Genomic DNA, 25,495 nt, shown 5'->3' on the forward strand with positions numbered 1-25,495 from the left:
ACATTGGGCAACCCACCCACTGTAGAGACTTGAGAGACTGTGGCTTTGCACTCCCCAGGATTGAACAGCGGGCAACCCACCCACTGTAGAAACTTGAGAGACTGTGGCTTTGCACTCCCCAGGATTGAACAGTGGGCAACCCACCCACTGGAGAGACTTGAGAGACTGTGGCTTTGCACTCCCCAGGATTGAACAGTGGGCAACCCAACCACTGGAGAGACTTGTGAGACTGTGGCTTTGCACTCCCCAGGATTGAACAGTGGGCAACCCACCCACTTGTGAGACTTGAGAGACTGTGGCTTTGCACTCCCCAGGATTGAACAGTGGGCATGTGGCCCCCTCGTGGATTTGGCATCTTGCACTCAAGCGGCTGAGGTGCCCCCCCTTTCCCTCCCCCTGAGGTGCCTGTTTTCTTGCTCTCTGATGCCCCTGCAGTGTTCTCTCCGTCATGATCGGGGATCTTGTGTGGGCCTCGCCCATACCGTGTGGTCCCAGTGTTCCACAGACTTTCTTTGTGCAGTACCTGGACTACTATGCCTGGTATTTCTTTTGTACATGGTGTATATATATATTTCTACCTACTTGTTTTTACTATATTCCGATGGTTACACTCATTTTCTTTGGTCTTTGCATTCTTCCGGGTGGGTTTGGGGGGTATAATTGTGATGTATTGATATGCATTAGTGTGTGTGTTGTGGTGGGTGAGGGTGGGGGTGTTGCGTGTGTGTGTCCCTGTTTTTTGCCTCCCCATCCCCTGTGTCGTAGGTGCAGTACTCACTGTGGTCTTCGCCACCGGCGTTCATGCTCCTGGTAGAGGAGCAGGAAGACTATAGCAGGTAGAATTTGGAGTTCCGGTTCCATGGTGTCCTCGTTCCTCGTGGAGTGTGTAGAGGTGAGCGTTTTCCCTTCGAAATTCTGGTTTCCGCCATGCTTTTATCCACGGTGAATCCGCCCCGGAAAAGGTGGCGGATTGGCCTGTCATAATAGTGTGGGCGGTACATTGACTCCCGCTTGTCTGTTGGCGGTGACCGCCGTGCTGTTTGTTTGTACCGCCGTGGCGGTCTGAGTGTTAAAGTGTCTGTCTTTGTTGGCGGTTTCCACCACGGTCGTAATTGCATTTTTTCACCACCGGCCTGTTGGCGGTCTTACCGCCGCTTTAGCACCCTCCGCCAGGGTTGTAATGACCACCATAATTACCACAGGTAATGCAATCCAGGAGGCTGACTGTACACACAGGTGAGTCTGGTACATCCAAGAAAATGCAGAACCTTTTGTGGACAGCTGAGCGGTGAGAGTAACCATTTCCACAGCATAGTTTCTGTGGAGGGTGGACTCCTGGGTGAAGACTGACTGTACAAACACTGGAAGTGGGAATCGTGCAAAAGAAATGATGGGTAAACCCAAAGCCGCCAGATCATCATCGGGGTGTGAGCTCAGGGCTGGCCACCATACCCTGACGGATAGGGTAACAGTGACAGAATTATTCTTACAATCCATGGACCCTACTGTTTCAGAAGTGTGGAATCAAGTGAAGCGGCTAGATTTGGAAGTTAAAACTTGAAAACACCGAGCAGAAGACGCTGAAGGGAGATCACGTAGTAACAATGTAAGATTTATAGGATTTCTGGAAAAAAGTGGAAGGGCAAAATCCAGAATTATTTCTAGAGCAATGGATCATGAACACGGTGTTGAAAGGGACAATACCAACCTTTTTCTCTATAGAACAGGCTCATAAGATCCCAGGAAGACCACCAGTCCAAGGATTGCCTCCCCGCCAGCTCATAGCACGCTTTCTGAATTATAGAGATTGAGACATGACACTGCAGCGTTGTGAAGGGGCCTCTATAATGGCTTATACGGACTTTATGGCGGCGGTGCAATGCCAACATTATTCCTACCGTGAAAATCAAACAACGTCTTCGGGACCAGAACATGAAATATGCTCTGATGTTTCCTGTCAAACTCCAAGTAACTATGGACGATCGGATTCATATCTTCCCTACACCAGCAGATGCCTGGACATGGATGCATGCTAAAGGCATCACCCAACCCTCAACCGAGGGCAAAGACCAAGAGGAATGGCTAACTCCAGTTGCCCGTCGGCGGCCCAGGAAGATATCACAGGCAAAACCCACGAAAACGCAAGCAGCTGCAGAACGTGTGAAAGCACTGTGAGATACGACAATCCACATTGAAAATTATTTTGCGCCATTACAAAACAGCTCACAGATCCACTCAGATTCAAACATGGGAAGTTCTGGTTCGATGCTCATGGGTGTGACTTTAGGCCCGGATGTTACTCCCCAAACAGCGGACAACTTATAGGAATAAGGCATACATTTCTTAAACTCACACTCACCAGGGAAAGTGATCTTGTCAATCATGCAGACATGAGAGGTGGGCCTTTACCTGCTTGGACGAAAGTGAGTGTGGGACTCCAGGGACCCGCAGGGCCCCAGGCTTAGAACTGAAGGCAGGAACAAATATACAGGCTCGTATCTAACAGAGAGTTTTTCATACTGAATCCGCGTATGCTTTATAACATAGAAGGAGCTGCTGATGGCTTTGTCTTGGCTAACATTTATCCTTTTCATAGGGCCATGGCACAGACTCCCAATGTAAGCTGCCACAGCTCTCCGGATGGTTTCCACATGAACAGCCCTCCTTTGCAATTGTTGTATGCTTTTTCTTTTGTTAGTATTAGGGGTGATTAGAGGTGAGCCCGTGTGCCACCAGTTCTGGGGCTTAAGGTTATTTTGGGGGGGATGGGGCTACACATAGTATATTTGAACGGGTTGCACCACAGTCCAATGTAATGATCACACATGTACGTTGTAAAAAGTTGCAGATTCATACCCCTGGTGATTGGAACATACCAAAACACATATCACCAAAAACTCTCATAAAACATGGGTACCGACAAGCTATACACTGTACAGAGCTACAATATCCTATCATGGAATGTGCAAGGGATGACCACACTTGCCAAGAGACACCGAAATCATGCATTCCTTAAGCGTCATATTGTTCACTTCGCTATCCTACAGGAAACGCACCTGCTGGACAGTGAATTACAGAAATTAGGGAAGCGTTGGCGGGGTCAGATATACGGCACCTCTTCTTCTGCATTTGAAAAGGGGGGTCCTAATATGGAAAGCACCAGGGGTACCTTATGTGCAACAAGCTCAGAAAGCAGACATAGGGGGGGCGTTACGTTTTAATGGACGGGCAGTTGGAAGGTAGACTGGTATCGCTCATGGGGATCTATGCTCCCAGTTCTGCACAGGGTGAATTCCTAAAGACACTCACTCCGGCCCTGCTGGATGACCCTATGGTTCCCAATCTTTGGGAAGGTGACTTCAACTGTGTTCCTGATGGGGAACTGGACCATTCATCCCCTCCGGTAGAAGGAGCAATAAGTAGGAGATCTTCTAGTTCTTTGACATCTTGGGCTAAGGATAATGGATTGTATGATATGTGGCGTATAGGCCATCCGACACACAGGGAGTACTCTTTTTATTCCCCGATACATGATCTCCATACCAGAATAGACTTGATCAGGGGAACCTCCTTTATGTGCTGTACAGTAATACATTCAAATTATTTAGCTAGAACGGTCTCCTACCACTCCCAGATCCTGATCACCATACAATGGGGGAAGCTGTGTGCCATCATACCTACCTGGCGACTGCATAGTGAGGCCCTAATGGATACCCCATTCAGAGATGAATTAGCCAGTTGCATTATACAATACTTGAGACTAAATACTGGCTCCACCGCACTGAGGGCCACGAAATGGGATGCTCATAAAGTGGTGGTAAGGGATCACTGTCTGTTGGCCACATGGGGTGTACGCCGTTTACTACACAAGTAAGTTATCAGGCTGGAAAGGGATATGCGTGCACTGGAAATAGAAATCGCACATTGCAAAGTGCCATATGAGTGCCTTCGTGATAAACGCAAATTATATGATGAAGCGGACCAGCACCTATGTTGACATGATTACTATTATTATCTAACACGATTGCATGCAGAGGGCGACCGCTCTGGTCGACTTTTGGCATGATTAATTCACGAAGAGCGGCAACACAAACCAATATGGGTGATAAAATTGGCAGATGGAACAAGGGCTTCCTTCCATCAATGACGCATTCAGAGAATATTATATAGTGTAACACCAAATGCAACTGACATGCAATACTCAACAGTTAGAACAGTTCCTAAGTGAGATACCACTCGCAAAGCTTTCCTCACCTAATAAGGAGGCGCTTGAAGAACCCCTGCGATTGGAGGAAATTAATTTGGCTATATCTCAAATAGCCCTCAATAAAACGCCTGGCACAGATGGTTTACCGATAGAATATTATGCCACATACTCAGCACACCTCTCTCAACCCTTGCTATCTGTATTCGAGGAGGCGTGGGCCCGAAGGATGCTCCTGGCATCACAACAAGAGGCATTGATAGTAGTACTCCCCAAACCTGGTCGTAAACCCACAGATGTAAGATCGTACAGACCGTTATCCCCCCTTAACCTTGTCTGTAAGGTACTGGGCAAGATGCTAGCAAATAGACTTGCCCCTTTCATTCATACCTTGGTTCATTAAGACCAAAATGGTTTTATACCCGGTAGTAATTCGTTTCTGAACATACAAAGATTATTAAGCACTCTCTGTGATACTCCATCTGAGGCATACAGTAGTGTAGCTGTGTCTCTAGACATAGAGAAAGCATTCAACACTCTAAGTTGAGAATTTTTATTTGCCACATTAAAGCAAATGTGGTTTGGACAGGGATTTGTGAGATGGGTGCAGACTTTATACGCTAATCCAACTGCTAGGGTAAAGACAGGAGGACTGATATCTGAGAGTTTTCCAATTGGCAGAGGGACTGGACAGGGTTGCCTATTGTCACACCTATTGTTCGCTCTCGCGGTGGAACCTCTTGCTGCTCAACTACACATGAGAGCCATGCAATGGGGTGTCCGCAGGATAGGGACTTATCATATCCTATTGCTTTATGCTGGTGATGCACTGATTTACTTGGAAAAGGGAAGAGATACGCTACCCGGTGTGATGTTATTATTGGACACTTTCAGAGCGGTGTCAGGCCTTCGGGTAAACTGGTCCAAATCTTGCTTATTTCCCCTAGTCAAACTACCAACCGCCGTCAGGGAGCCACTCCCTATATGTCGACTGGAATGGTGATTAGACACATTTAAATACCTGGGCATACAAGTGTATCATAAGACAGATGCCTTGAGGGACAGCAACCCGGGACGCACGCTTCGTTCAATGAAAGGCTCGCTCCAATTCTGGACTTCATTGCTGCTTTCTACCCTGTGCAGGGTTGCAACAGCTAATATGCTGATTCTACCAACGCTATTATGTTACTTGGCAACATTGCGCATAATCGTTCCCAAGAGTTTCTTTCGTGAACTAAATAGCTTACTACTGGGGCTCATATGGGGACAAGATAGATGCCGAGCTGCACTCACAATCCTGCAGCCTCCATTACAGGAGGGGGGTTTGGGCGCCCAGAATTTTGAACTTTTTTATGCTGCAGCACAATTTCAGTGGCTGGTACATTGGTTGAGAATGCCTGAGAACTTGGAGGCGTCATGTGTGTGGACATATTTGGGAGATACCCCCTTATATACATGGTTATCTGAATGTACACCAAAATGAATAGGGGACAACCTTTTACTGAAGCAGCACACACCAGCCGGCGACTATATGTTCAGGGTGGAAAATCTATCCCTCCATAATCGTCCTTAATCCCAATCGGACAAATACTGGGTGGTACACATTTACTCATATCTCATTCCATTGTTCCCTGGGTAGAAGAGGGGATGGAGACAGTAGGGGAATACTTTGAAGATGGCGCCTTGATGTAATTCGAAGCTATCATGGATCTCACCTCGTTGGGACCGGGACACTTTATTACCTACCACGCTATCTGTCATTTAATTAAAACTGCCTGGGGACAAGGAGATAGGGATCCTATGAATTCTTCCACCCTTCACACATTGTTGACATATACTTGCTCGAAAAAAGTAATATAGAGCATAATCGGGCAATGAAGGCATGGAAACTGAGGCAGGACTTCACAGATGGAACTCGGACTTCCCTCAGCCACTGACTCCCAAAATGTGGACTGAAGCTCTTCAGCAGGTACAGAAGGTATCCTGTAACCCTAGATTTCGATACACACAGTTTAACTTTGTCCACCAGACGTATTCATCCCCATATCTTATCCAACGCATGTACCCTACATCATGCCCTGTATGTCCTCGATGTGGGCTTCCTGCAGCCCGATTCGATCATATTGTATGGGAATGTAGCCCGTTGCAAAGAGAATGGCAAGTAATAGTGGCAGACGTTTCAGATATTACAGAACATATATTTACCCCCAACCCAGAGTCCTGTCTCTTGGGAATACGCCCTAGATCCAAACAGCACATATACATTCATAAGTTTGCCGATTTGGCATCCATTATGGGCAAACAAATAATTGCTATGAGATGGAAAGCATCTCGGCCACCAGAGGTTTCCTGTTGGCGCACTATGACATTACAATGGGCACGCACAGAAACACACATATTACGATCCCTACCTGATAAGGGCCAGCTGCGCACGGGCTATGATACATGGGAAACACTAGTGACAAAATTAGAGTCCAAAAATGATGGTCGTCCATTGTGATGAAACAAATGGCAAGCAGGATTACTGTACCATATATTTAATCATCCCCCACTTATTCAAGATAGTTTAGCTATAATCAACCTAAGTATGAGTCTGTACTAAGACAAAGTGAAATCTCATAGGGCCATATTTATACTTTTTGATGCAAAACTGCGCTAACACAGTTTTGCGTCAAAAAAATTTGCGCCGGCTAACGCCATTCTGAAGCACTATGCGGGCGCCGTATTTATTCAATGACGTTAGCCGGCGTTAGCCTGCGGAGCTGCCTGGTGTGCGTGAAAAAAAATGACGTACACCAGGCAGCGCCGGCGTAGGGGAAAATGGAGCTTGGGTGCCAAAAAATGGGGCAAGTCAGGCTGAGGCAAAATTTTCGCCTCAACCCGATTTGCGCCATTTGTTTTTACTCCCAACCCCCATTGAAATGACTCCTGTCTTAGCAAAGACAGGAGTCATGCCCCCTTGCCCAATGGCCATGCCCAGGGGACTTATGTCCCCTGGGCATGGTCATTGGGCATAGTGGCATGTAGGGGGGCACAAATCAGGCCCCCCTATGCCACAAAAAAAAAAAAAAAAAATTACTTACCTGAACTTACCTTATGTTCCCTGGGATGGGTCCCTCCATCCTTAGGCGTCCTCCTGGGGTGGGCAAGGGTGACAGGGGGTGTCCCTGGGGGCATGGGAGGGCACCTCTGGGCTCCTTCCGACCAGGCGCTAAAAAACGACGCAAAAGCGGCTGGACGTCATTTTTTTGACCCGCCCACTCCCGGGCTTGATTTTTGCCCGGGAGTGTAAATATGGCGCACATGCCTCGGAGTCAATTTTTTAGACGGGAACGCCTACCTTGCATATCATTAACGCAAAGTAGGTGTTCACGCTAAAAAGTGACGCAAACTCCATGGACTTTGGCGCTAGATGCGTCTAACGCCAGAGTATAAATATGGAGTTCGTTTTGCGTCGAATTTGCGTCAAAAAAACGACGCAAATCCGGCGCAAACGGAGTATAAATATGCCCCAAAGTGTCCTATATCTAATGGACCGCTCCATGTGGATCTCAAACACATTGTGGAATCGACAGGACTAGCTAGGTAAAGAGGGAATACTGCAGGTGAGATACTCCATTTGACTATCCGAGCACCATATTGGGTTGTGAGGACGAACATTGATGAATGAAATAAAATTGTTAACAGAGGGTTTCCCAGAAATTAGGAGAGGTGATTATGGTTTGTAATACATGTAACACACAGAATGTAATTGGGGTAATGTCACATATAGTAATATATGCTAATACTGTTCATTGTCATATATCAGGATCAATTGACAATGATATTGGAATGTAATGCATAGCAACCCGTTTCTGTAACTGCTGCAAACATTATTTAAACAGATTAAAAAAAAAAAAAACAGTCCAAGCGTCAGCCGAGCGTTGTGGCCACACCCATAGAAATCTGGAGCAAGAGTCGACAGCGACTAAGATGTATTTGTATGCACTGTCCGGTGTTAGGGAACCATAGTGGTCCAAGTACACACATTGCAAAGGTTTGTTGGAAATTAGGAGGGGTATCTGCGATGGGCGTTTCACGGTGGAACTCTCAATTTGTTGGCAGATGTCACATCATAGGACATACTGCTTTTTCTATTTATATAGACCTGGCCACCTATAACGTGCTTGCAATAATGATATTATATCCGCCACACCAGCATGCGCAGATGCAACCCCCTCATGTGCTGCTTTAATCAACTCTGGTCTTATGTCTTTATTGGGAATTACTTGAACTCCCACGCCTGATATTTTTACTTCTGCGTCAAGGAAGCCTCCCATTCAGTAGGGATATTTAGCAGGAAATGCCTTTGGATAGGGAGTGCCTTCAGCCGTATCTTTCAACAGCAGACCATATATCATCGACTGGTTTTGTTCCAGAACAAGTTACTGCAGCAACAGAAGCCATAGCTACTGCTGATTTGGCTGCTTCCTCAGCCAGTGTATTTCCAGCAATGTGTATTCCAACACTCTGGTGTCCAAGTGTATGTACAACATGGACATTTGGTAGAGTTTCCTTCAGATCCGCTACTTTCCCCCACAGAAGTCTGTGTTTGATGGAGTTGCCTTTAGAATCTCTGACCCATTCTTGCGCCAGTAATGCAGGTATTCATTGAAGGACTGGACACAATAGAACGAATCATAGACAATCAGTGTTAGCTGCCCAGAATCTGTATGTTCCATTGCCATCACCAGAGCCTTTAGCTCTGCTAGTTGTGCTGTGCAATCCCCTAGGGTTTGCGTGAATGTATGCTGGGGAAAAAATGTATTATCCTACAAGTAGCCACTTACGGCTGCGCAAGGTTGCAGGTTGTGCTGAGCCATCAGTGTACATGCCTCTTTGATATTGATCAACAGGCAATGTATTTGTTGGAACTGGGTATTCTAGTTCATATTGCAAAAATTATTGAGTTTGTAATTTTGGGTCAAAAATATAGTAGACATCAGTGGCTGTCAAAGACGTGGCCCATTGAATCCAACGTGAATGTAATGCTTTAGCGTTTTGAACGCTGGTTTTGGTAAAAGCCTCAAGGGCTGGAACTGGAGATACGACAATAATGCATTTCCCCTCGGCCAGTGGTCTTTTTCAATGACAGCCATCTGAACAGTAGTGAGAATTTTCTCAGTGGGAGCAAAGCGTTGTCCTGCTGATGAATACAAATTTGATTTGTATGCTATCAGGACTGTCACACCTTCAATGAAAGATACATAGGTGAAACCAATGGCACCAGCAATTACTCTGATGACCAGATGATTTTATTGTCCCTTGTGTATAAGTGTTGTGCTGCAAGCATGTCTGTTTGCAAAGCTCTGAGAATGCGTGTGTGCTCGACTTTCCAGAATTTACCGAAAAACTTACTGAAAAATTTACTGAGCAAGAGGTCTGTAGTCTACATAAGCAGCTCCAGCAACGCACTCAGCAGTCAGCATACAGTTGTGGTCATCTGGCTGGAACATCCCTCTAACGTACATGGGTCAAAGTAGTGTTTTTATAATAAAACAGCAATGTTCCAAGAAAGGATCCCTCCATAAGAGTGTGTATGTTTTTATGAACACTAGAGACAAAGCATTACCACATTTGCTGGCAACCTATCTTACTGCAGCCTTGAGAAAAGCACAGAGTGAAAGAAATGTCTTGTTTAAGAACGCAGTGCTGACTTAGGCAAGGAACAGCTAGATAGAGAAAATAAAACAAGACCGCAAATGTGACCATTGTTAAAATAATAAATGAAGCTGAATAAAATATATCGAGGTTAAAGTGCACAGCGGCAGGCCTAGTTTGTTAAAATAACGGGTATGAGGCTATAACTAAAATGGCTACACCACAGTAGAATGCATGATCTTGGCAAAAAGGATGTAAATGCCATGACATGAGAGAAAATAATGACCCACAGGTAGCCCGAAGGAAGCCCTGTAACCCCCAGCGATGCCGAAGCCCTTAAGTGAAGTGAAGACATAACTTGCTTCACCATGTCCATCCCGATACAAAGGAAACCAATGGGGTGCTGCGAGTAGTACCGTATCATGAGAAAAGACAGGTACTCCCCGGGTCCGACCTGCCAAGTAAAACCTTTACTGCACAGTACTCTGAACTAAGATGTAACGGTTGATGTTCGTTTCAGTTTTTGAAGTTTTCCTTTTTTGAAAAATGAAGGGAAGCCTGTGGTAAGCGCACATAAAGTTAACCCTTGCCCCATCCCCGTTTTTCCACATATGCATGGCAGTGGAATGCGTTTTTTTTTTGCATGATTAATCATTGGATTCAGGCTTTGGCCCAGCATGTCTCACGAATTCATTTATGCTATGTAAGCTCCACTAAACGAAGCATGAAACAATATATCAATACTAAACATTAGTCTATAGAGGGTTCTCTCCTCATGCACTCGAGGCATGCAAGAAACAAGTCCTGGAGTAGGTTTGTCCTGACGTTGAAACTGATAACTTACATTGTTTTTTCAACATTTGTCACTGTGGTGCTCTCTAGGAAAGGAGTTACCCCTTATTAGTTTATATCTTCTTGTTATTCACTTGTTTTGACTGTTTGGTATATGTATTTTAATTGAACTAGTCTAGGCCTGAGAGAAAGGGAGACCAGTGGCGTCTCTCAGTATTAAAAAGGGCCAGAGCAGTACGTGTGCAGGTGGGGGGTGTTTGGGAATTAATAGAAAAAAATGCACCTATACCACCGCCGCTGTCACCACCTCACTGCTCCTGTCCCCTCCTCTGCAGACAGGCTGCAGGCACAGGCTTCCAGCCTAGCCTGTAACCAAAACTGATGCCGCTCAGAGCAGCTATAGGATTGGCTGGGAGAGCCCAGCCAGGGCACTCCCAGGCAGACTGGGTCCCTGTGCCTGCTCTCTCCAGCTCGGCAACACAGTGCCAGACTAGAGAGAGCTTACTGTGCATTTATGTTTGGCTGGCCCGAGAGGGCCGGCCAAACATACATGCACAGTGGGTGGAGTGCTGTGCACTCCTCCTCAGTGTTCATCACAGCCTGTGGCCCTGACCTTTTTACCAAAAACGTTAATGAACGTAAGGGCAGAATGTTGCTCCCCCTTACCATCAACCGCTCCTTCCTCGATGACTGGAAACACACGGAGATCAACCCCCTCCTCAAGAAACCCTTGGCAGACCGGATTCAGAAAAAAGCATAGCACCAAAACAGCTCTCCTGGCCTGCTGGACAAGGGAGAGATGGCGGCACTGATCCTGCTAGACCTATCGGCAGCCTTTGACACAGCATCCCACCACACCCTGATATGCAGACTTCACAAAGCCAGCATCAGAGGCAATCACCTCACTCACGGAAGCTACATGACCCTCCCTCCCCCAGCACCTTGAGACCCTGCTGCCTCAAGGCACTGAGTAGGCGCACTCTATAAGTCATGATTGATTGATTGATTGAGGGGCATATTTATAGCTTCCTAGCGCCACCTTGAGCTACATTAGCGTCATTATTTTTTACGTTAATGTGGCCCAACAAGGCCGAAATCCCTGTGCTGTATTTACAGAGGGGCACAATGCATGCATTGCCACTCTGTAACCCTTTGTGCTACATTATGCCTGCACCAGGCATAATGGGGGTGATTCTAACCCTGGCGGGCGGCGGAGGCCACCCGCCAGAGTTCCCCCCTCCAGAATACCGCACCGCAGTCAGAAGACCGCTGCGGTTATTCTGGGTTTCCCACTGGGCTGGCGGGCGACCGCCAAAAGGCCGCCCGCCAGCCCAGTGGGAAACACCCTTCCCACGAGGAAGCCGGCTCCGAATGGAGCCGGCGGAGTGGGAAGGTGCGACAGGTGCAGTTGCACCCGTCGCGAATTTTAGTGTCTGCAAAGCAGACACTGAAATCTTTGTGGGGCCCTCTTACGGGGGCCCCTACAGTGCCCATGCCATTGGCATGGGCACTGCAGGGGCCCCCAGGGGCCCCACGACACCCCATACCGCCATCCTGTTCCTGGCGGGCGAACCGCCAGGAACAGGATGGCGGTATGGGGTGTCTGAACCCCCATGGCGGCGCAGCAAGCTGCGCCGCCATGGAGGATTCATGTGGGCAGCGGAAAACCGGCGGGAAAACGCAGGTTTTCTTCTTCTGACCGCGGCCAAACCGCCACGGTCAGAATGCCCTGCGGGGCACCGCCAGCTTGTTGGCGGTGCTCCCGCCGACCCTGGCCCCAGCGGTCCTTGACCGCCGGGGTCAGAATGACCCCCAATGTGTGCAATTAGGGGAGGTGTGAAAAAATGGCGCAAGGAAATCTAAGAGATTTCCTGGCACCATTTTTCACGGCACTTTTAATGCCTGCTCAGAGCAGGTTTAAAAGGAAGCTTCCATTATTTTTAATGGGCCCTATGTACTCTGCAGGAGTACTGCAATATTTTGGTGCTACTCCTGCAGAGTACATCAATAGCGTCATGAAAAATTACGCTATTGCCCCCTACCCTGCGCCATGATGCGCCGTATTTTAAATATGCAACACTCATGGTGGCAGTAGGGGGCGCTAGGGGGCGCAGGGAATCTTTCCATAAATCTGCCCCATAGTTTATTACTGTTTTTGGTAAAAGGTTTGCAGCTGCTGCTCCTGGTGGGGGGTGACGTTCCTCTGCTCTAGCGGATGAGCTGCGCCTGAGGGAGACACCTTTTCCTTCTATCCAACGAAGGTGACAGGAGCTCAGGGAAGCCAAGAATTCATCCATCCAGGAATTGGGACTTTCTCTTTGATGTATTCCTCCCCTTGGTGCTTCCCAGTTGGGATTACAATTGAACCTTTCTTTCTATTTCTTTCTATTACCACCATATATATACTTTAACTTTTGAACTTTCGCTGTGTACAACAGAAGTAAATATACAAGAATATTTAATGAGATAAAAAAGTGATACATTTTACACACAAGACTGATTGATTGTTTTGTGGAATTATAAATAAGATAATCAATAGCCAAGTAGGGCCTCTTGATTTTGTATGGAAAAGTCAATTGAGACATGTTTGCGATAATAAAGTTTGAAATCAGCTGTGCAGAAAGGGCGTCCAAAATATAATTTGCACCTGCCTTCCTTCACAGAAAGTTACCTTGAGTGTCTGGATCTGCTGCAAAATATGGTGCTTGAAATGACAAACATTCCACTGCTGAATGGGCAGTTTAGGTGCGGCTACATGTCTTTCCAAATTGATCCATTGTGCTTTATTGCACTAGAGATTAAATCATGCCATTTCTATATAAGGCTATGTATGCCGATTTGTAGTGCACGTCTTAAAAGTGAATACATAGTCTAAGATTGATTACACTGCCATTGCTAGAAGTGCAATGATGGCTGCTATGGCTTTGCGCTCTTTAGTTGTTTTTCAGCTAAAACATTACAAAGCTAGAGGGAGAATAGAAGCTATACAATTCACCTTGCGTTAATTTTGCAAAACGATGTGAGGATATGGTTTTGTGAAAGGAGATTAGAACACATGGCATTCAAACCAATGCAAACGTCTTTAAGATTTTCTCCTACGAAAACGAAATGGTTTCTTTAATTGTTTGGTGTTTTCTGTTCGAGGTCGAAGCAGTCTTTTTTGTTCCACTGGAATCAGTGCAGTAACTAGTTGCACTGTGCTGAAACAAATATATGACTCTAAAATGTCATTAAAACGGCTGCAATACTTTTTAAAGCTACGTGAGTTTTTTTAATTCGTAAATCTAGTTTAAACTCATGCAATGAAGAAACAGTTAAATGCAAAAATGATTGGGAAAATAGAATGAGAATCGAAAACTTAGTTACAAATATATCACCTTGAATTGTGCTTAATCTCATGGAAGGCAGTTTTTGAGAACATCCTCCCTTTCCTAGCTTTTTTCGCTTTTTAGGTCTTCCCTGAATTCCACGTTAGCATCCCTCCAGCCTCAATTTTTATAAAACAAAAATTATAACACATTCAGGTCTACATGTATACATGTATACGGGTCTTTCTGTCAACAATATTTATCCAGCGGTCTGTTCAGTTGTGTTTCACAGTTTCCTGCAGTCCACCACAACATAAAGCATGTAGTGACAATGGATCATCCCCCTTCATCCACTGTATGTCTTGCACTTAAATGAGAGCATTTTTTCTTATCATTTTGTCTTATGGACCGCTGATACAAAAGGGGATCACTCCAATGGCCTCGTTAGTATGCCAAGGCTGCTGTGTCACTTTATTATTTTTATATTTGTGCAATATATTTGGATATTGCATGTGTTTGCTCAAAAATGGCAAATGTGACGAGGCGAGACCCACAGACTTGCCAGTGCTTTTTTCCTTTTTCTAGACACCCCTCTCTTTATTCCATGAATTTTCTTGACCACTTCCAGAGATCGCAATCTACACTGACTCAAATGGCTGAATACTGTGAGCAACAGCCTGTGGATGGGAGGACAGGATGCAGGTTATAGAACAGGACCATAGAGAGTAGTTTGTGCAGAGGGCCACACCAAGGCTTCATTTACGAGGTGATTGGTGCAGAGCAGCGCATCAACTGCCTTGCTGCACCACCCTGCACCACGGAAAGGGCAGAAATGTGCCATACCTACAAGATACGGTACATTTATGTCCTCTCACCCTGCGCTGGTGCACAAATTGCTGCCTAGCGGGGATGATTGTTTTTGTGCTGGATGGGGCACCTTTTCTCTTTATATATGTGTTGCATTCTGCACAAAAATATTTCTCCCCATTGCATCATTTTTATGCCACCCCAGAGATGGCAGAGGAATCTGCATCTTTCTCAGACTTGAAAATCTGGAAATGCATCTGATTACTTTGGGTTCCATGGTTGTTGCGTGGAACTACCCCAAGCAACACCCATAGACGCCCCTTTCACACAGTGTATATTTACAAGGCCATGAAAGCCACGCATGATGGCTTTTCATGGCCTTGTAAATATGGGTTAGCACACTGCGCCACTGGAGTGTAAATGAAAATGATGCTCTGGTGGCGCAGTGTCCCGCTCGGGCCTCATAACTGAGGCCCCAAGTACTTAATTTCTGCTGTCAGATAGCAATGGTTGTCCACAATGTGTTCTCACTTTGAACGATATGGAAAGTATACCATCGAAAACCCTTGAAAAAAACTTTATTCAAGATAGTTCTTTTTTTTACATGTAACAGGGAGTAATCTATGTTATATAAAACCAAAGTAATGGCGCTAAAACTGTAACATAAAGGGGTATTATAGTTATGATTTAAAACTTAATAACAATGAATTTCACAGTATGACTGTGATTGTAGTTATAACCTTTTCACTGGTCAAAATCACATATGACCTCACAGATGCTGTCATTGAGGAGGTCACAAATTACATGATATCCCTGATAACACTAAGGGGGTCATTCTGACCTCGGCGGTAAAAGGCGCTTACCGCCGGTCAGAAGACCGCCATAACACCGCCGCGGTAAACCGCCACGGTCATTCTGACCCGCAACAGCCAACCCGCCAAAAACCCGACATCCACAAAAGTCCGCCACACCAAAGGTCAGCGAAAAAATGGCGATGACCAAACCTCCACCGTCACGCCAACAGAAATACGCCCATACCATTCTGACCCACAAATCCACGCGGCGGTCTTTCAAACGCGGTATTCCATTGGCGGTACACACCGCCGCGGTCAAAATACACACACACATAGAAAACTCAGCCACATTGGTCATTTTGAAACACACACCTGATACACATACTAACACCACTCCCACACACCCAACACAATATAAAACAAACACCCACATCACCCACAAACCCCTACGACCCGAAATTATTGACGAAGGCTAGAGAGAGAGCACAGAATAGACAATCCCACAACACAGAGGCACACAACACCATCACCCACACAGAATCCACGCACCAAACACCACACACCACCACACGCACCACACTCATCACCACAAACGCCACCCCACACCTCATCCACACCACCCCATGGCACCCCAAAGACACCCCAGGTTCACTGACGCAGAACTCAGGGTCATGGTGGAGGAAATAGTCCGTGTAGAGCCCCAGCTCTTCGGGGCACAGGTGCAGCACACCACAATTGCCAGGAAGATGGAGCTCTGGCAAAGGATAGTGGACAGGGTCAACGCGGTGGGACAGCATCCACGCAATCGGGATGACATAAGGAAGCGCTGGAACGACCTACGGGGGAAGGTGCGTTCCATGGTATCAAGGCACAAAATAGCGGTGCAGAAGACTGGCGGCGGACCCCCACCTACTCCCCCAGAATTTACAGCATGGGAGGAGGAAGTCTTGCACATCCTGCATCCTGAGGGCCTCGCAGGAGTAGGCGGAGGAATGGACTCTGGTAAGTCAAATCTTCACTACTGCTTCCCACCCCCACCCCACCTGCATGCCAAATCATACCCCCACCCTCACCCCCACCCCCATCACACCAACTCCTAGCAAAAGGCTCACCATCACAACCCACCCATTCCAACACCAAGCCCTGCATGCGACCACAAAGCATGGACACCCATCACCAAAGCATGCCCACTGCACACACACATCACCCCCACAAGCCACCCTCACAAAACCCCCACAAGGGAATGCCTGCACTTGGGTACACGGACACCCACCCATCACATGAAATGCCACACACGGAAGCAATAACCATACCTTTATACCCCTGCAGGACCCGAACGCCACCACACCGCCACGGAGGGTACAGAGATGTCCATCCCACCCCCAGAAGAGGCCCCCAGCGATAACAGCAGCTCTGTCTCCCTGGCCCCAGATGACCAGCCCGGCCCATCGGGGACCTCTGGACAGTCGTTTCCCTACAGACAGCCACAGGCTACACCAGACCCAACCCCCTCTGGGAACACCAGCACAGCTCCCACCCAGCGGGCCCATGCCTCTGTCTCCAGGACACGTCAATCAGCGGTGTGTCCACCACTACAGAGCGCCCAGGTTGACCCACCACCCCAACAACAACAGGGACCTGGGGGCAGTGGTAGTGGGCACACCGTCCAGGGGACAGAGGCCCAGGAACACAGGGGAACTGGGAGGGCTGCTGTGCGACAGGGGGGGGACAGGCCCAGGGAACCGACTCTCCAAGGGGCCCTCTCCTCCATCATGGGAGCTTACCACCACTCCTAGGAGACCCGGTTCCAGGAGATCCAGGCACTGCAGGAGGAACGGTACATGGGGTTCAGAGAGGAACTGAGGACCATGTGACACCCCAAAGGGCCCCTGTCACTAGCCCAGGCCAGGAACAGCCTACCACCTCCGCCGGTGCTAGTGGACAGGAGGCCCCCACACAACAACAGGCCACCAGAACCCCACCTCCTGCAGAAGAAGAACCACCCCGCAAGCGGAACCTGAGATCTCACAAGAAGACAGAGTAGGACTGCAAGACCCCCGCCAGCCTAAGATACCCCCTGATGTCATCCCACTGTCCCACATTGTCACCCTGTCCAACCTTTAACTGCCCCTGCTCCATCCTTCCACAGGCATATGGACAATGCACCTGTGCGACTGAGAACTGGACTCTGCCATGGACATTACTCCACCCCCACCCATCACCGTTTTACAATCATGTACCTATATGTAGCACTTAAAATAAATCACTTATTGCACTTAAAATAACAGGAGTCTGCTTGTATTCTTAACAAATGTATTACACATAACGGTGCAATAATGTCCAGTTACTTTGTGATGACAACATACCAATTTCAAAAAGCTTTAGTCCATGGGCAAACAAAGCAGAAGTCACGCAGTGGGTCATACAGCTCTGAAAAGGGAAGGGAAAGTCACAAATCAGTTAACAGGAACTGGGGGGAAACACAGACAGTGGAGACGCATGAGGCCTTAAGTAAATGTAAAATGGCGTGGGTGATTCTTACCTGTGTGCTACTGAAAATATTGTTGTATGACTGTATCCCTGTTGTCCGTGTCGTCCCGTTGTCTTCCTCCTCTTCACTCTCCACAGGCTCCACAGCTGCTACAACACCACCATCTGGAGCATCCTCCTGCAGGAAAGGCACCTGGCGTCGCAAAGCAAGATTGTGAAGCATACAGCAGGCCACGATGATATGGCACACCTTCTTTGGTGAGTACATTAGGGATCCCCCTGTCATATGCAGGCACCTAAACCTGACCTTCAGGACCCCGAAGGTCCTTTCTATGATCCTCCTAGTTCACCCATGGGCCTCATTGTACTGTTCCTCTGCCCTGGTCCTGGGATTCCTCACTGGGGTCAGTAGCCACAACAGGTTGGGGTAACCAGAGTCACCAATTAGCCACACACGGTGTCTCTGTAGCTGTTCCATCACATAAGGGATGCTGCTATTTCGCATGACGTATGCGTCATGCACTGACCCAGGGAACTTGGCATTTACATGGGAGATGTACTGGTCAGCCAAACAGACCACCTGGACATTCATCGAATGATAACTTTTTCTGTTTCTGTACACCTGCTCACTTTCTTTGGGGGGAACCAAAGCCACATGGGTCCCATCAATGGCACCAATGATGTTGGGGATATGTCCAAGGGCATAGAAATCACCCTTCACTGTAGCCAATTCGCCCACCTCAGGGAAAATAATGTAGCTCCGCATGTATTTCATCAGGGCAGACAACACTCTGGACAAAACCTTAGAAAACATAGGCTGAGACATCCCAGATGATATGGCCACTGTTGTCTGAAAAGACCCACTTGCCAAAAAATGGAATACTGACAGAACCTGCACCAGAGGGGGAATCCCTGTGGGTTGGCGGGTGGGGGACATCAGGTCTGGCTCCAGCTGGGCACATAGTTCATGTATAGTTGCTCTGTCAAGCCTGTATGTAAGTATGATATGTCGTTCTTCCATTGTCGACAGGTCCACCAGCGGTCGGTACACAGGAGGATTCATCCTTCTCCTCGCAAGTCCCAGCGGACGGTGCCTAGGAAGGACAACATGGAGCACAGAGTCAAGCAACCCACAGGTTCGTTCACACAGCTTGCACAGTACACGAATCGCTATGCATTGAAAGGCTTGTATGAGTGGCAATGCAAGGCCTAGGCCTGTGTGACGCAGTAGAAATTATGCCTTGTGGGCCCGTGAAATGGCGGCTGCCTGACCTGTGAAGTGTGACAGTGGGATGTGAGGTCACTGCGCTGGTGTGGCACACCGTGGCGGTAGGCGGTCGAAGACCGCGCCGCAAAGCAGCATTGGTTAACATTGAACCCTATGGGTCTCAGGAGCCAATGACGATGTGCGCCGGCGGTCGCGGTACGCACCGCCGCGGTACGCACCGCTGCGGGCGTGACAGCCATTTTCTAACTGCTTAATCACTCGAGACCTGATCATCCACAGGAGAGGACCTATACTGCAAGTGCTGCTGTGACCTCGGTCTGGGAGATACAATGGCTGCTGCGACTGGGGAAAGGGCCCCTGCCTTCACTTCCGAAGAATTGGAGAAACTTGTTGATGGGGTCCTCCCCCAGTATGCGCTACTCTACGGTCCTCCAGACCAACAGGTTAGTACACAGGGTGCACGTTGAATGGGCTATGCCTGTGTTGAGTGGGGTGTATGTAAGATGGTGGGGAGGGGAGCGAATGAGGAGTGCAACGCACGAAAGATGAGAGCATGTCCCACATGGCAAGGTTGGGGAGGGGGGGGGCACTCACATTGACCAGGCAGAAAACTGATGCGATTTCCTTTACCACCCTGTACATGTCACATAGGTCAGCGCCCATCAGAAGATTTACATTTGGCGTGCCATCGCCAAGGACGTCCGGGCCCTGGGGGTCCACAACAGACGGGGCACCCACTGCCAAAAGAGGTGGGAGGACATCCGCTGCGGGACCAGAAAGACCGCTGAGTCTCTGCTTGGGATGGCCTCCCAACGTAGGAGGGGTGCCAGCCGCCAATTGACCCCCCTGATGTCCCGGATCCTGGCGGTGGCCTACCCCGATTTGGATGGGCGCGTGAGGACATCACAGCAGACACAAGGGGGTGAGTATCAGCACAATCTGCTATCTTTGCACGCAGTGAAGGTGTCTGGGTGGGGGAGGAGGGCTGTGGCTATCTCTAGGCCAGGGCGCATTCTGTAGGCTAGGCCCCTCCGTTAGACACGGCCCTGTGCCCCCGCCCCCCACCTCTGTAGGGTGCCAAGTACAGCTATCCATGGTCCGGCCTCACCCATGTGTGCATTTGTCGTCCATAGACCTGTAGGCCTAGTCACAATAACTTAGTAGTGTACCCCGATTGCGCGGCCTAGTGCAGGGGGCTTCTGTGTCTGTCCTCTCCGACAACGGTGTTGCCAATGCATGCACTCAACCTGTCTTCATTTCTCCCACCCCCCCATTTTCTTTGTCTTCCTGTTCATGTGTGCATTAGCATCATCAGGCGGAGGAGAAGTGGCATCGGCGCACGAGGGAGCTGCATCTCACATGGCCTCGGAGGGCCATACAACAGACTCCGAGTACACCAGTGAGACGGAGGGCGATTGGAGCTCCACAACGGGGACCCGTGGAGACGTCAGCGACACCGACACGTCCTCGGAAGGGAGCTCCCTAGCGGTGGCGGCAACATCCGTGCCCACCGCCACAACAGGTACAGCCGCCACCCAGCGCACCAGCCCCGCCCACCCAGCAGCCCCTCAGCCTTCGCTCCGTGCCTGCTCGCCCAGGAAGGCGGGCATCTCCTTCGCCCCAGGCACCTTAGGCCCTGCCCCAGTTAAACCTGCTGCCCTCAGTGAGGAGGTCATTGACCTCCTCAGGACACTCATTGTTGGGCAGTCTACCCTTTTGAATGCCATCCAGGGTGTAGAAAGGGAGGTGCATCGGAGCAATGCATACCTGGAGGGCATTCATTCGGGTCAGGCTGCCCATCAGCGATCGTTCAACGCTCTGGCCTCAGTACTGACGGCAGACATTGTCCCTGTCTCCAGCCTCCCTCTTCTGACTCCCTCCACCCAGTCCCAGTCTCCTGTTCCTCTGCCTATCCCATCCACACCATCAGACCAGCCTGCACACACCTCTACACCCAAGGGCAGCTCATCCAGACATAAGCACCACAGATCCCACAAGCATTCACCCAAGCAACATCCAGATGCAGACATGCCAACAGTCACTACCACCTCTGTGTCCCCCACCTCCTCATCTCCCTCCTCCCTCCCTGTGACGTCTCCACTCACACCTGCATGCACACCACCATCAGCCAGTACTTCCATCACCAGCACACCCTCCATTACAGTCCGCACACGTGCAGTCACCACCCCCACTGCCATTTACACGTCCCCTGTGTCCTCTCCCAGTGTGTCTGTCACCCCCTCTTCCAAACCACACAAACGCAGGCAGCCACCCACCCAACAGCCATCCACCTAACGACAGCCTCCGTCACAAGCACCTGCACCCAAAGACAGCACACTTGACTCTCCTGCAACCACATCCTCTTCCTCCACTCCCATACCCAGTACAGCTACCCGTCCCTGTCCTTCCCAAGTCCTTTTCCTTTCCAACCTTGAGCTCGTTCCAATCACTGACCCACCCCCTCCATCTGGTAAGAGTAAAAAAAGCACCTCAGCCACCACCAGCCCTGCATCTACTGTGACCATAGTGCAGGGCTATTGGAGTCCACCAGCTCCTAGGGCAGGAACATCGGCCAGCAGCAAGGGGACAGCCAGCCCACCCCCTGGGAAGAGGACAAAAAAAAATAAGGGCCGGCGCGACAAGCCTGAGACGGCTGCCACCAAGGACAGTAGCCTTGCCCCGTCAACTGCCACATCATCAAAGGGAGGCAAGGGCCACAGAGCTTCAGCAAAGGAGGGCAAGGGCAGCGGGGCGGAGAAGTCAGGCAGCAGGCGAGCTGCCCAGGAGGGCCCCACCAGCCCCATTCCGGTTGTGACAGACGACACCCACGGGCCCAGGACTCCATCACAGGAGGGCCCCGTGACCGCAAGGTCGGATGGCGGCTGAGCGGCAAGTCTTGGCCAGGTCTGGCTCCCTAGAAACACAGGACAAGCACCGCTGAACAGGGCCCCGCCGGGAGAAGCACCGCTCAACAGGGCCCCGCCGGGAGAAGCACCGCTGAACAGGGCCCCGCCGGGAGAAGCACCGCTGAACATGGCCCCGCCGGGAGAAGCACCGGTGAACATGGCCCCGCCGGGAGAAGCACCGCTGAACAGGGGCCCGCCGGGAGAAGCACCGCTGAACAGGGGCCCGCCGGGAGAAGCACCGCTGAACAGGGCCCCGCCGTGACAAGAACCGCTGAACAGGGGCACACTATGACAAGAACCGCTGAACAGGGGCCCGCCGGGAGAAGCACCGCTGAACAGGGCCCCGCTGGGAGAAGCACCGCTGAACAGGGCCCCGCCGTGACAAGAACCGCTGAACAGGGGCCCGCCGGGAGAAGCACCGCTGAACAGGGGCCCGCTGTGACAAGAACCGCTGAACAGAGGCCCGCCGGGAGAAGCACCGCTGAACAAGGCCCCGCCGGGAGAAGCACTGCTGAACAGGGCCCCGCCGTGACAAGAACCGCTGAACAGGGGCCCGCCGTGACAAGAACCGCTGAACAGGGGCCCGCCGGGAGAAGCACCGCTGAACAGGGCCCTTCATCTCAAGCACCGCTCCGCTGGGCCCCGCCGTCTCTGCACCGCTCCGCTGGGCCCTTCTTCTCAAGCACCTCTCCGCTGGGCCCTTCCTGTCAAGCACCGCTCCGCTGGGCCCTTCATATCAAGCACCGCTCCGCTGGGCCCTTCATTTCAAGCACCGCTCCGCTGGGCCCCGCCGTCTCTGCACCGCTCCGCTGGGCCCTTCTTCTCAAGCACCGCTCCGCTGGGCCCTTCCTGCCAAGCACCGCTCCGCTGGGGCCTTCATCTCAAGCACCGCTCCGCTGGGCCCTTCATCTCAAGCACTGCTCCGCTGGGCCCCGCCGTCTTTGCACCGCTCCTCTGGGCCCTTCTTCTCAAGCACCGCTCCGCTGGGCCCTTCCTGTCAAGCACCGCTCCGCTGGGCCCTTCATCTCAAGCACCGCTCCGCTGGGCCCTTCATCTCAAGCACCGCTCCGCTGGGCCCCACCGTCTCTGCACCGCTCCGCTGGGCCCTTCTTCTCAAGCACCGCTCCGCTGGGCCCTTCCTGTCAAGCACCGCTCCGCTGGGCCCTTCATCTCAAGCACCGCTCCGCTGGGCCCTTCATCTCAAGCACCGCTCTGCTGGGCCCCGCCATCTCTGCACCGCTCCGCTGGGCCCTTCTTCTCAAGCACCGCTCCGCTGGGCCCCGCCGTCTCTGCACCGCTCCGCTGGGCCCTTCTTCTCAAGCACCGCTCCGCTCGGCCCTTCATCTCAAGCACCGCTCCGCTGGGCCCCGCCGTCTCTGCACCGCTCCGCTGGGCCCTTCATCTCAAGCACCGCTCCGCTGGGCCCCGCCGTCTCTGCACCGCTCCGCTGGGCCCTTCTTCTCAAGCACCGCTCCGCTGGGCCCTTCCTGTCAAGCACCGCTCCGCTGGGCCCTTCATCTCAAGCACCGCTCCGCTGGGCCCTTCATCTCAAGCACCGCTCTGCTGTGCCCCGCTGTCTCTGCACTGCTCCGCTGGGCCCTTCTTCTCAAGCACCGCTCCGCTGGGCCCCGCCGTCTCTGCACCGCTCCGCTGGGCCCTTCTTCTCAAGCACCGCTCCGCTGGGCCCTTACTGTCAAGCACCGCTCCGCTGGGCCCTTTAACTCAAGCACCGCTCCGCTGGGCCCTTCATCTCAAGCACCGCTCCGCTGGGCCCTTCATCTCAAGCACCGCTCCGCTGGGCCCCGCCGTCTCTGCACCGCTCCGCTGGGCCCTTCATCTCAAGCACCGCTCCGCTGGGCCCTTTATCTCAAGCACCGCTCCGCTGGGCCCTTCATCTGAAGCACCGCTCCGCTGGGCCCTTCATCTCAAGCACCGCTCCGCTGGGCCCTTCATCTCAAGCACCGCTCCGCTGGGCCCTTCATCTCAAGCACCACTTCGCTGGGCCCTTCATCTCAAGCACCGCTCCGCTGGGCCCTTCATCTCAAGCACCGCTCCGCTGGGCCCCGCCGTCTCTGCACCGCTCCGCTGGGCCCTTCTTCTCAAGCACCGCTCCGCTGGGCCCTTCCTGCCAAGCACCGCTCCGCTGGGCCCTTCATCTCAAGCACCGCTCTGCTGGGCCCTTCATCTCAAGCACTGCTCCGCTGGGCCCCGCCGTCTTTGCACCGCTCCGCTGGGCCCTTCTTCTCAAGCACCGCTCCGCTGGGCCCTTCCTGTCAAGCTCCGCTCCGCTGGGCCCTTCTTCTCAAGCACCGCTCCGCTGGGCCCTTCCTGCCAAGCACCGCTCCGCTGGGGCCTTCATCTCAAGCACCGCTCCGCTGGGCCCTTCATCTCAAGCACTGCTCCGCTGGGCCCCGCCGTCTTTGCACCGCTCCTCTGGGCCCTTCTTCTCAAGCACCGCTCCGCTGGGCCCTTCCTGTCAAGCACCGCTCCGCTGGGCCCTTCATCTCAAGCACCGCTCCGCTGGGCCCTTCATCTCAAGCACCGCTCCGCTGGGCCCCACCGTCTCTGCACCGCTCCGCTGGGCCCTTCTTCTCAAGCACCGCTCCGCTGGGCCCTTCCTGTCAAGCACCGCTCCGCTGGGCCCTTCATCTCAAGCACCGCTCCGCTGGGCCCTTCATCTCAAGCACCGCTCCGCTGGGCCCCGCCATCTCTGCACCGCTCCGCTGGGCCCCACCGTCTCTGCACCGCTCCGCTGGGCCCTTCTTCTCAAGCACCGCTCCGCTGGGCCCTTCATCTCAAGCACCGCTCCGCTGGGCCCCGCCGTCTCTGCACCGCTCCGCTGGGCCCTTCATCTAAAGCACCGCTCCGCTGGGCCCCGCCGTCTCTGCACCGCTCCGCTGGGCCCTTCTTCTCAAGCACCGCTCCGCTGGGCCCTTCCTGTCAAGCACCGCTCCGCTGGGCCCTTCATCTCAAGCACTGCTCCGCTGGGCCCTTCATCTCAAGCACCGCTCTGCTGTGCCCCGCTGTCTCTGCACTGCTCCGCTGGGCCCTTCTTCTCAAGCACCGCTCCGCTGGGCCCCGCCGTCTCTGCACCGCTCCGCTGGGCCCTTCTGCTCAAGCACCGCTCCGCTGGGCCCTTACTGTCAAGCACCGCTCCGCTGGGCCCTTCATCTCAAGCACCGCTCCGCTGGGCCCTTCCTGTCAAGCACCGCTCCGCTGGGCCCTTCATCTCAAGCACCGCTCCGCTGGGCCCTTCATCTCAAGCACCGCTCCGCTGGGCCCCACCGTCTCTGCACCGCTCCGCTGGGCCCTTCTTCTCAAGCACC

Source organism: Pleurodeles waltl, chromosome 10 (assembly GCF_031143425.1).
Source record: "Pleurodeles waltl isolate 20211129_DDA chromosome 10, aPleWal1.hap1.20221129, whole genome shotgun sequence".
NCBI classification, from domain to species: domain Eukaryota; kingdom Metazoa; phylum Chordata; class Amphibia; order Caudata; family Salamandridae; genus Pleurodeles; species Pleurodeles waltl.